Genomic DNA, 9929 nt, shown 5'->3' on the forward strand with positions numbered 1-9929 from the left:
CATTCCCAGAATGTCAGAGTGAATGAAATTATTTGCAATGCATCTACAACGGATATATCCCTTAAAACAAACAAGCTGATAACAAATACTGCCAGTAAGAAATTGATTTGAAAGCTTGCGGATGGTTTACGTAACAGGTAGAAAACACTTTATCCGCTTTTACAAGTTTCTCCTCAGTTAATACATTAAATATATCAGTGATGTGTAATTATTTCCTTGAAACCTCCCGTGCTTGTGTCCCAGACAAACCAGCCCCAGAGGTCACAGAGGTGTTGGTAATAAATATCTTAATACATTTTAAGGTGGAGCAAAAGAAAAGGGTTTTAATTCGGGTGATACCGAGTTCTGTTTATCCAATAGAGTGTGTGATTGAGATTCTCTGAATTTAATGTGCACAAACATAATTTTAATAACCTCAGAGCAAGATCTGTTAGCCCTTTTGATCTCTGGCACCCTCCTGAGTCAGAAATACGAAATGATGCAAAATTCCAAGCTTTTCAAGGTCTGGAAAACAGCCTTTAACAAACCTGAAGTCACTGAAATGTACCGAAATGTCAACTTAACTTCTTTCTTGCACAAAATTCAAGCACTTTCAGTGACCCATCTCTGTCTATGATTTTTCAAATTCACAAACTTTCAAGGATTTCAAGGGGGGACCCCTGATTAATGCTTTTTAAATTTCTCAGTTACAAGACATTTGGCAATGACTGTGATGCTGTTGTAACTGTGGAAGCCCTGTGTTACAGTATACTGTTTCTCTGTTTGGTATTTTGAGGTGGGTGGATTTGATCGGCAGTTGAGCTGCTTTTGTGACACAAAACCTGGCAACCGTGCAACACTTGTCTGTATTTTATGTTGAGCATGATGTAATTCCTGCCTGGAGGAGTGACTCTAATCAGAGGGTGTGGAGGGGAACTCGGCACAAAGTTCACAAAGCCGTTCATTGTTTTTAATACTGCACTGAGAGGACACACTGGACTCGACACATTCTGTAAGTTCTTACTTCCACGTGTGACTTTCTAGCAGCATTAATTAGCTTCACTACATGAACTTTGAGTTTGGCAGCCCTTGAAGCATTCTTCACAAAAACCTGTGAGCAGTTAAAAATAGTTCCCTCCTGTCATTTATAATCCCAGTGTACTCAAGGTGTGGACTGTTTTGTGGGAAACCAACTCGGTCAGTATGTTGAAGTTATGAGAACCTACAGTACAAGAAACACAGTCGTATGGATCAGTGATTCCCAAAGACTGGGTTGCGCCCCATAGATGGTGCGCAGGAGGGTTTTTTTCTGGCCCCGAAAGAAATTTGATAAATGTTCCCAACTTTTAAGTTAAGATGAATATGAAAATGTTTTAAATTGGCAGCTCATGACCAGGAGGAAGGGAATTGGGCTGGTAACCAGAGGGTCACTAGTTCAAATCCTGGGATGGGTCAAGGGCTGGGTCATTGCTCCCCTTGTGTGAATTATTTTCATTATCGATTCATCTGTCGATTATTTTCTCGATTAATCGCATAATCATTTAGACCATAGAATGTCACAAAATGTTGAAAAAGAAAACCAAAGAAATTACTTTTTTCAATTCAAAATGATTAGGTGTCACCAAAACAGCTGTAAATTAGTGGCTACATTAAGCACAAATTTGCTCTTGTCACAGTTTATAATGTGTCTGTTTCCCATCAATTTATACTGTCAGTAGATTAAACTGGAGCTTTTACCTCTGCACTCCTGCCTTGTCGTGCTTGAAATTGCTGAACTTGCTATTTGACTTTGTAAATGTTTGATCCTCCCCCCTATAGATGTTAAACATTTATTTTGAATTATATTACACGTGCAGCATACATTTGCTTATCACACCATGAAAGGCAAATACATCAGCTGCATAAAACTGAACCGTTCCCACATCATGTCAACATTTTAATTTTCACTCTTTAGTTTGATTTTAGTTTAAATAAATAAAAGTGAAAGTACTCTTTTTGCTGAAGCTGCAAGACCTAATGCTGTTCTATACAAATGAGCACCTATAACATGTGACTTTGTAAAATGTCTTTCTTTTTTCCATCCCACATTTTTATATTTATACATTTTTATGTATATACTGTATATAGTATCTATATATATATCTATATATATATATATATAGATACATATGTGTATATATATGTATATATATATATATACATATATATATATATATATATATACATACATACATACATACATATATATAGATACTATACACTGATACGTGTTGATTGAGTTGAGATGGACGCGGTTTCAAAACACATTCTCACATACAACACACAAAAAACAAATAAACACTTCCCAATTGTAATCAGATTGTGTCCTTAAACAGTGGTAGATTTGAAAAATAATAAATATAAAGTGGTTAAAGTAATTGTTTGTGGAGATGTGTGCACTCCCTGCTTCTGCATCCTGCTGGTGCCTGGAACCACCCTGAGACACAGCCTAAACACATACGTCGAAGCGAACAAAGGATTTGGAACACCAAACTGACAAAATAATTCCTTAGAACTTACTGATGGAGGCAGCAGTGGATCAACAACCACTGTGTGGCATGACACGAAACCACTGACTTTCTCTATGGACCTTGGGGCAGGAGAGTGAGCGACAAAAACCTCAGCTTCCAGTCAGAAAAGTTAGTTTACCTAATCTGACATAGACTGGGACTTTTGTGAAGTCACTAAAATCAGTTTTTCCTTTTTTCCCGTATAATTCATTTAACGACACTATAGAAAACGGAGCAATCTCTTTAATGCCATGTAGGAATGCATCTGTTATCTGAATGAATTATGATGGAGTTATTATTGTTGTATGAATGACTTATAATTATTCTGACCGCAGCTTCCAATACACAAAAACGTGTGGTTATGTCAAACCTCAAACCTGCCGAACAGAAAAGAACACACAATCTCCCACTTTGTATTAAGCCCTGTCTTTGTCAACTAAAACAGTAGTGAATGTGTGAAGGAATGAATAAATTAGGCAAATGTGTATCGCCGTGGGTTACACAACACCTTTGAATGTGTCAACAGTGAGGGTGACAGCACAGACTTGGTGTTCAGACTTGTGAAATTCCTGCTCAGTGACATAAAAATGAGTGTTAAACCTTTTTGTTGCATTTGTGGTCAAAGGTAATCTGCCAGGAATGTTTGCTTTCCCTTTTTTATCATGAGGGTGTTGGCCGATTGTGCAGGATGTTCACATATATCTTTACGTTTTGTCTGACAAAGACTTTTTTCTCTCACTTAAAGTCAAAGTTTAAAGTTGTTGTTGTTGTTTTTTTTAAAATATACTCTCAAAGAATGAACAAGTTGGAAATGTTCATGAGCTTGCAACAAAAACAATTAAAAAAAGAAAAAAACTGCAACTATTAAACTTAAAAATCACAGATTTTTGAAATAAAAGCTGCTTACCTGAGTGTCCCCACATGTACCTGGGGTCCCCACTCTGCACAGGTTAGCTCTGCCTCAGCTGCAGTGACAGTGTCTCAGATAGACCTCCCTGTTCTCTGGTCAGTTATACAGCAGCTCCAGCTGTTAAGCCCCTCCCCCTCCTAGAGGAACGGCCTCCTCTCCACGCACCGTGACAGTGGAGGAGATAAGATCTCTGTGCTGAGCTCAGGAAGCCAAGAATTCCTGCTCACTTCCTCAGACGGCTTCTGTTGTGCTCTTAAAACAAAACAAAAAAAACTTTTTTTAAAGTGTGGAGGAAAGAAACATGGAGCCTTAACGATTATTCTGGTCAAAAAGTGAGGTCCGAAACCTTTTTTGTCCTCTTTGTCTTATCATACATTACACACGGGTGAAAAATTAAAAAGAAAACCAACATGAAGAGTCTTAGTGAGGAGATAAACACAGATTTAACTCACCTTAGCATTGATTCTAGGTGAACTATCGAGCTGAGTTCAAGTTAACACAAAAGACAGAAGACAGAGACCAGGAGCAGATGTAGATATAGTAGTAGTGCTAGTATAATAACAGTATCATAAAGTACTATTACTATTGTAGCAGTTGTATTAAGTTCTGGCAGAATGTCTCTAAATTGGTTGTGATACTTTTATGATGTCATTTATAGAAGCAGTAGCATGAATTGTTGTAGAAAATTATACTGATATCAATTTTGATTCTATCTTTCTAGTTCTTGCTGTGTAAACTCCAATGGGATGATATAATCTGATTAAGATGTCTACATGTTTACAGAGCGATCTGGATTCTCCCCATGAGTATGACCTTATTCTGCTTAAAGATCTGTTTACATGACAGTGTCTTATTCAGACTGTTGTCTTCTTCCACAAGCGGAGGAGGCGGGGGCCTCCGCTTGTTCCACAGAACTGTCTTTGTGTGAGAGCTTCCCTCAGGTTTGGCAGGTTTTTAACTGAGAGTGTGGAGAGGCGGGGGTTGAGGGGTTGGGTACTGGCACCTTTTTAACAATTAAGGAAAGAAAGTTAACATGCGTTACGAAACACAGACAACCTGAACTGAGACCAGCTGTTACTGGTCACAAAAACCAGATGCAAAGACATGAGTCACATTTCAGTGGAAGTCTGGTGTTTGGTGACTAATGTGATGCTACAAGTGATCGCGAAACTGTGAGAAATGTTCATTTAACAAGCGTGAGAGTCTAACGTGATTTTTTTGTACTATTCTGTACACCTGAATATTGAATTACCTGATCTACTGCATGATACACTATCTGGACAAAGGTATTTGGCCACTCCTGTTAAGTGTTAAATGCGGGCTGTTTTTCAGGCTTTGGGCATACATTTTGGACAATGCTTTGATTCAAACTTTGTGGCAACAGTTTGAGGAATATACCAACATGACTGTGTCCTAGTGCACAAAGCAGAGACTATAAAGACATGGTTTGAGTTTGGTGTGGAAGAACTTGACCGGCCCGCACAAAGCCTTTACCGCAACCCCAGGAACTGGAACGGGGATTGGTGCCCGACCTCCAAAACGCGCTACAGAATGAATGGAGACAAATTCACAAAGAAACACTTTTGAGGAAAGTCTTCCAAGAAGCTGTTATAGCTGCAAAAGGGGGACCGACTCCATATTAACTCCAATTACTTTTGTCCAGATAGTATAAATATTCAAAAATAATGCAGTCCTATGGCACGTTGAACTTGTAGTCGGAATTCCAGAGATGCGACATTCATTCAACAGGAATGTTTTTTTCACATTTTGTTCTGCCATGTGTTGCCATGTGTTGCCAGGAAAAAGATGGCTAGATACCTCCAGAACACACCATATGCTAATTAGCATACTTCATCATGCCACATTTGCATTTTGCCTTCATGATACTCTTTCGGATACATTTACATGTAAACTGATTGGTTCTGACCAGACTGTGTCTTCTTTTGTGTTTTGAATCAGAAGCTTGCTACGCTAACACAGACGGACAGCATCCTCTCAAGAATGTGAGCGCCACCATAGCTACCTGACGAGCTTGAGGCGTGAGCAGGTGAGTCCTCCGTTTGTTACACTCCGCAGTGTCACAATTAGATGTCAATATTTTAAGCACTGGATGTTTAACTTTACTGACCCGCGGTCACATCACGTTACCCACTGGTTTTTGCCGCAGATTCCAAAACGCCTCCGCTCCAATTTGACTGTTATGGAATTTTTAATTGGCAGTTGTGTGACACTAACGATATGATGCCAACGATTATGAAAAGTCAATTGCCAAACAGAATGATTAACTAAGCCTTAAACAGTATTCTTTGTTCCAGCAGGCAGTGAGCTACTCTGACATTACATCTGTCATTATCATTCTTATCTCCTGACATAATGAAACGAGTGGATGAGGTGTGGTGGCCGCAAGCTTCTGAGGGAATGAAGATTTGCTCAGGATCAGGATGGAAAAGTCCAGACCCACCCGTCTTCAGAGGAAAGAATTCCTCAAAATGTTAGTTGTAATTAAATCTTTCAAGACAAATCAATTCATGGATGAACAAGCTTTAGCTTTGCTTGGCAGTTCATTTGAACTTTGTCTCAATGAGAACCAACAGTTTCCTTATGCCAGGTGTAGGTGATGAAGGGATGCCAGAGTTTGGTGGTTAAGGTTGAATGTCAAATGAAATTTGGCCAAAGGTGTTTCTTGTTACCACAGAGTCGACCTTTTAGATTTAATTTAGCTGACTGTTGAATGAGGCTCACAGTGGATGAAATGCTTGAGAATTAAACCTCGTGTAGCGATTTATGAAAACTAAAACCTGCTGATGAGGATTGTGTTGCTTTGTAAACCACTCACTCTCCCACACCAAAGTCCATAGAGAAAATCAATTATTTTATATCAGTATGTGTTATTTTGTGAATTTGATGTTTGAAATCCTTCATTCAGATTAACATATGTGACACAAACTTAGTGAACAAAGCAGCAGTTTATCAGCAGCTCTGGTACAAATGCAGATGTTTTTTCAATTGACTTTGGTTTGTAAACATAACAAACTTCATCAAATATCTACTGTATGTGCACCCTGAAAGGAATTGTTTAGATTGTTTGTGACACGTCTGAGCTCCGTTGAACATTTTAGTGTCTTCAAGCTATTGGTTTCGGTTTTATGACCCTTGACCTCAAACAACCTGTTCAACTTGGTCTTACATTAATCAGGAAGACAGGATCACAAGTGTTGTTTTATTCATAGCTTGTGTCAGCGCAGCGCAAATGGGCCAAATAATCTCACCCATTTAAAAAGAATAACAAAACAAAGTACTTAGTGTGCAGAAAGGCCCTTTTCACATGGTTAAATATATAGTGTTATTTCAGCAGAACCGATGCTTAAAGTACCATTTATTATATTATAAATACTTTAATAAATGTTTTATTTAAGTCTTAATATAGTAGTCAAGTAAATTATTGATATTAATTTCCCATTCCCCATATGGTATGGTGCATTTTCTTTGCAACCACAAGATTCGCACAACAAAGGTTTGGCTTGACAGCCCGATTCATATCTTTTAGTCGTCGTTGCCAAGTTTCAGTCTTTATTTTTTCAGGGATTTAGTCTTTGGACGAAGCAAAGAACATTGTAAATCATGTTTCCTCCCTCTGTCATAACAAACTCCTAACAAGAGTCCATCTCTCTGTTGACACTGAGATTTCCCAGATGTTAATTTTTTTTTAAAAGCGCAGTCTTCTGCTGCTGCTGCTCATCACCTGCTGTTTGAAGAAGCACGAGCCGCGCCCACTGCACAAAACATGCACATTGTCCTGAAGTACAGTAAGTACTGAAAAACAAATTAATGAAAACGTGCAAGTGCAGAGCCAGTGAGACTTTTTATCAATAGTAAAAGATAAGATACGATAAGTTCCCTTTGTTCCTCCGATGCAGGATCATCAATTTGACATAGCAGTAGAGTAAAGGAAAATATACCTACAATGGTATTGTCGGTCAAATCATAACTCTACGTGTTGATACTAGATAACACAGCCAAACAGTCCTGATTATGTCTTTGTCAGTGACCCATTTGTTTATAAATGTCTTTCACTTTTATTCTGTAATAACAGACACCATTCATGTTTTGTTTCCTGGAGATAAGCTTATGATTGACGTTTATAAGACACACCCGGTGTTTTTGGTGTCTCTGTTCAACACTGTCATGTGCACTTTTATGGTGTAGTTTGATTTAGCACGTTGATTAGTACGACTCTAAGTAAACATGTTAGTAAGGCTGGAATGACATTGAATTTCTAAAAGTTAGACGAGGATTCGGGATTCAAAACAGGGTCAGACTCAGTGAGGTCAGGGTGCTCGGCACAGTTCCTACCACCGGCTAATGCCCAGAAATAATTTTAAAAAGACAGTATAAAGAGGAATAAGACAACGGGGACAAAAATATGGGCAGGTACTGTTTATTTGGACAGATGAGGAGACTGAGATTATGCTCCGTCAACTCAAAATGACTGGATATTCTTAAATTAATAGATGGTAGGGAGACGTGGAATGGCTGTATGCTAAATCAAAAATCACCCAAAGCTGAAATCTGAACCTGAATACATGAAAAACATACAGATAACATTTTACAGACACATCCAGCTCCAATGGACAAAACCAGCTGGAAGATTACTACACATATTGTCCTTTTTGGTGTGTGAAGGCCACTGTCACACTTGGAAAACCATATACCGCAAAAGGTTTTCTGGAAGATTAGGCTGGGGGAAAATATTGAGGTTTTCTGTATATAGGTATTTTATTGTTTTTCTTCTCAGAGTTCTGTGCTGAAACGAAACACTGCCCCAAACCCAGATGAATTTCCACACAGCTGTTGCTCAGTCAGAGTGAGTGTTGGGAGGCGGTTGGGTGGCGGGGTGGGGTATGTCTTGGCAGGTTTTTGCAACGTTCCGTAACCACCCACGCCTGCTGCGGGCTCTGATTGGACAGGTGTGAAAAAGAGCACCACTCGTCTCTTAAGTTTCACCATGACTTAAACATCCCAGAAAGAAAGTAGAGAGGTGATGTCATGTGGACTGTATAATAAAGCAAACACAAAACTCCTTTTGATGTCCAACATGCTGTTATATTTCAGACATTCACATTGCTGGAGGTTCAACAGGATATTGCTGAGGATTTTCCCCGGTCTGCCTTGAGACGAACTCTTCAGAGCCAGGATTGAGGAATGTGTTCTCATTGTCCACTGATCGATGTGAGCACACGCCCTCACAGAGCCCCCGTCTGCCTCACTTCATCTACAGTATCTGTCTACTTTCCTTCAGAAGTGACTACAAAATATACTGAGATAATGTGTTTCCTGAGACTCTTTCTGTTTATAATCCTAATCTAAATCCCTCATTAGAAGCTTGTGCCCTTTGAACGAGTGGGAACCAGTACAGGAGATTTGACCGTACAAAAGAGATGAATCTGTTTATTTGATAATTGCGTGAAAATGCAGAGAATAGGATACTAGTAATAGGTCACAGACAAGACTGGACAGACCTTGTCAGGACCAGCAGAACTCATGGAGAACAAAACCTGGTCTTAATGAGACAAAGAACATCATTTCTGAGGAACTGGTTAAGTTTAAGGTTAGACATTAAGTTTGTGTATGAATTACATACTTACACACACACACATCAACTTGTTTTTATATCTTAATGAGGACACATCATTGACATAATGCATTCCCTGGTCCCTTACCTAACCTAAACCTAAACCTAAACCTAATTCTAACCCTAACCTGACAATCAGGTCTTCTGAACCCTGAAATACTTACACCTACATCCATGTTTACAGTGTTGACGCAGCTTCATTCATCTAAGTCTTGATAAAACTCATTAGCAGTTTTCTGATTTAAATTTCTCAGTCTTTTAATCCAGGCAGCTCCTTCTCGAACAACACAGTGTTTTTAGTTAAGTGCATTCTGTGACCACACTGGAGCGTGTAATCTCAGACACACCCAGCGTTTCACTCCTTGTGGGTTTTACGCTGAATAAAAGTCCTGCCAGCGTCTCTGCAGCAGCACCAGCTCTCTGACAGTGAACTGTTTGCTCAATTCACACGGGGGATCAGGGGCAAGTGTGCACTTGCTACTGCCGGCTGTAAATCTGACACAGATGACAGATGTGTGAAATTACACTTGCGTCAACCTTTGACTATTTTAAATAATATATTTTAAATCCTACTATACATATATATGTATATGTATATATATATGTACATATATATGTATATATATATCACTACTAATAACGGCTTAAAGTTCAATATTTAGAGATCATGCATTTTTTATATCATAAATCATATGTTGAAAATTGGCTTGCCAGCCACTAGCACGTGTGTTTGATGACATACACTGACAGTTAAATTGAGTTTTGATTTATATGCACAATTGTGCTCTAAAATATGTTTGTACTAGGTACTTGCTTACAAACATTTAAATATTTAATATGCAAATGAAAGTTGTGAATT

At 38.7% G+C, this 9929-nt stretch overlaps 1 long non-coding RNA gene across 2 annotated transcripts; it reads left to right on the forward strand.

Annotated features, from left to right (window-relative positions):
* Window positions 1–889: 889 nt before the first annotated feature.
* On the forward strand, window positions 890–8990 carry LOC122786256. Of its 2 annotated transcripts, none has more exons than XR_006362420.1 (4): window positions 890–991; window positions 5398–5485; window positions 5754–5929; window positions 8551–8990. It is a non-coding gene; the product is annotated as an uncharacterized LOC122786256 (long non-coding RNA). The 2 variants fall into 2 exon arrangements; XR_006362421.1 differs by having other exon boundaries at window positions 5757–5929.
* The last annotated feature ends 939 nt before the right edge of the window (window positions 8991–9929 follow it).

This window comes from Solea senegalensis, linkage group LG20, assembly GCF_019176455.1.
Source record: "Solea senegalensis isolate Sse05_10M linkage group LG20, IFAPA_SoseM_1, whole genome shotgun sequence".
NCBI lineage: Eukaryota > Metazoa > Chordata > Actinopteri > Pleuronectiformes > Soleidae > Solea > Solea senegalensis.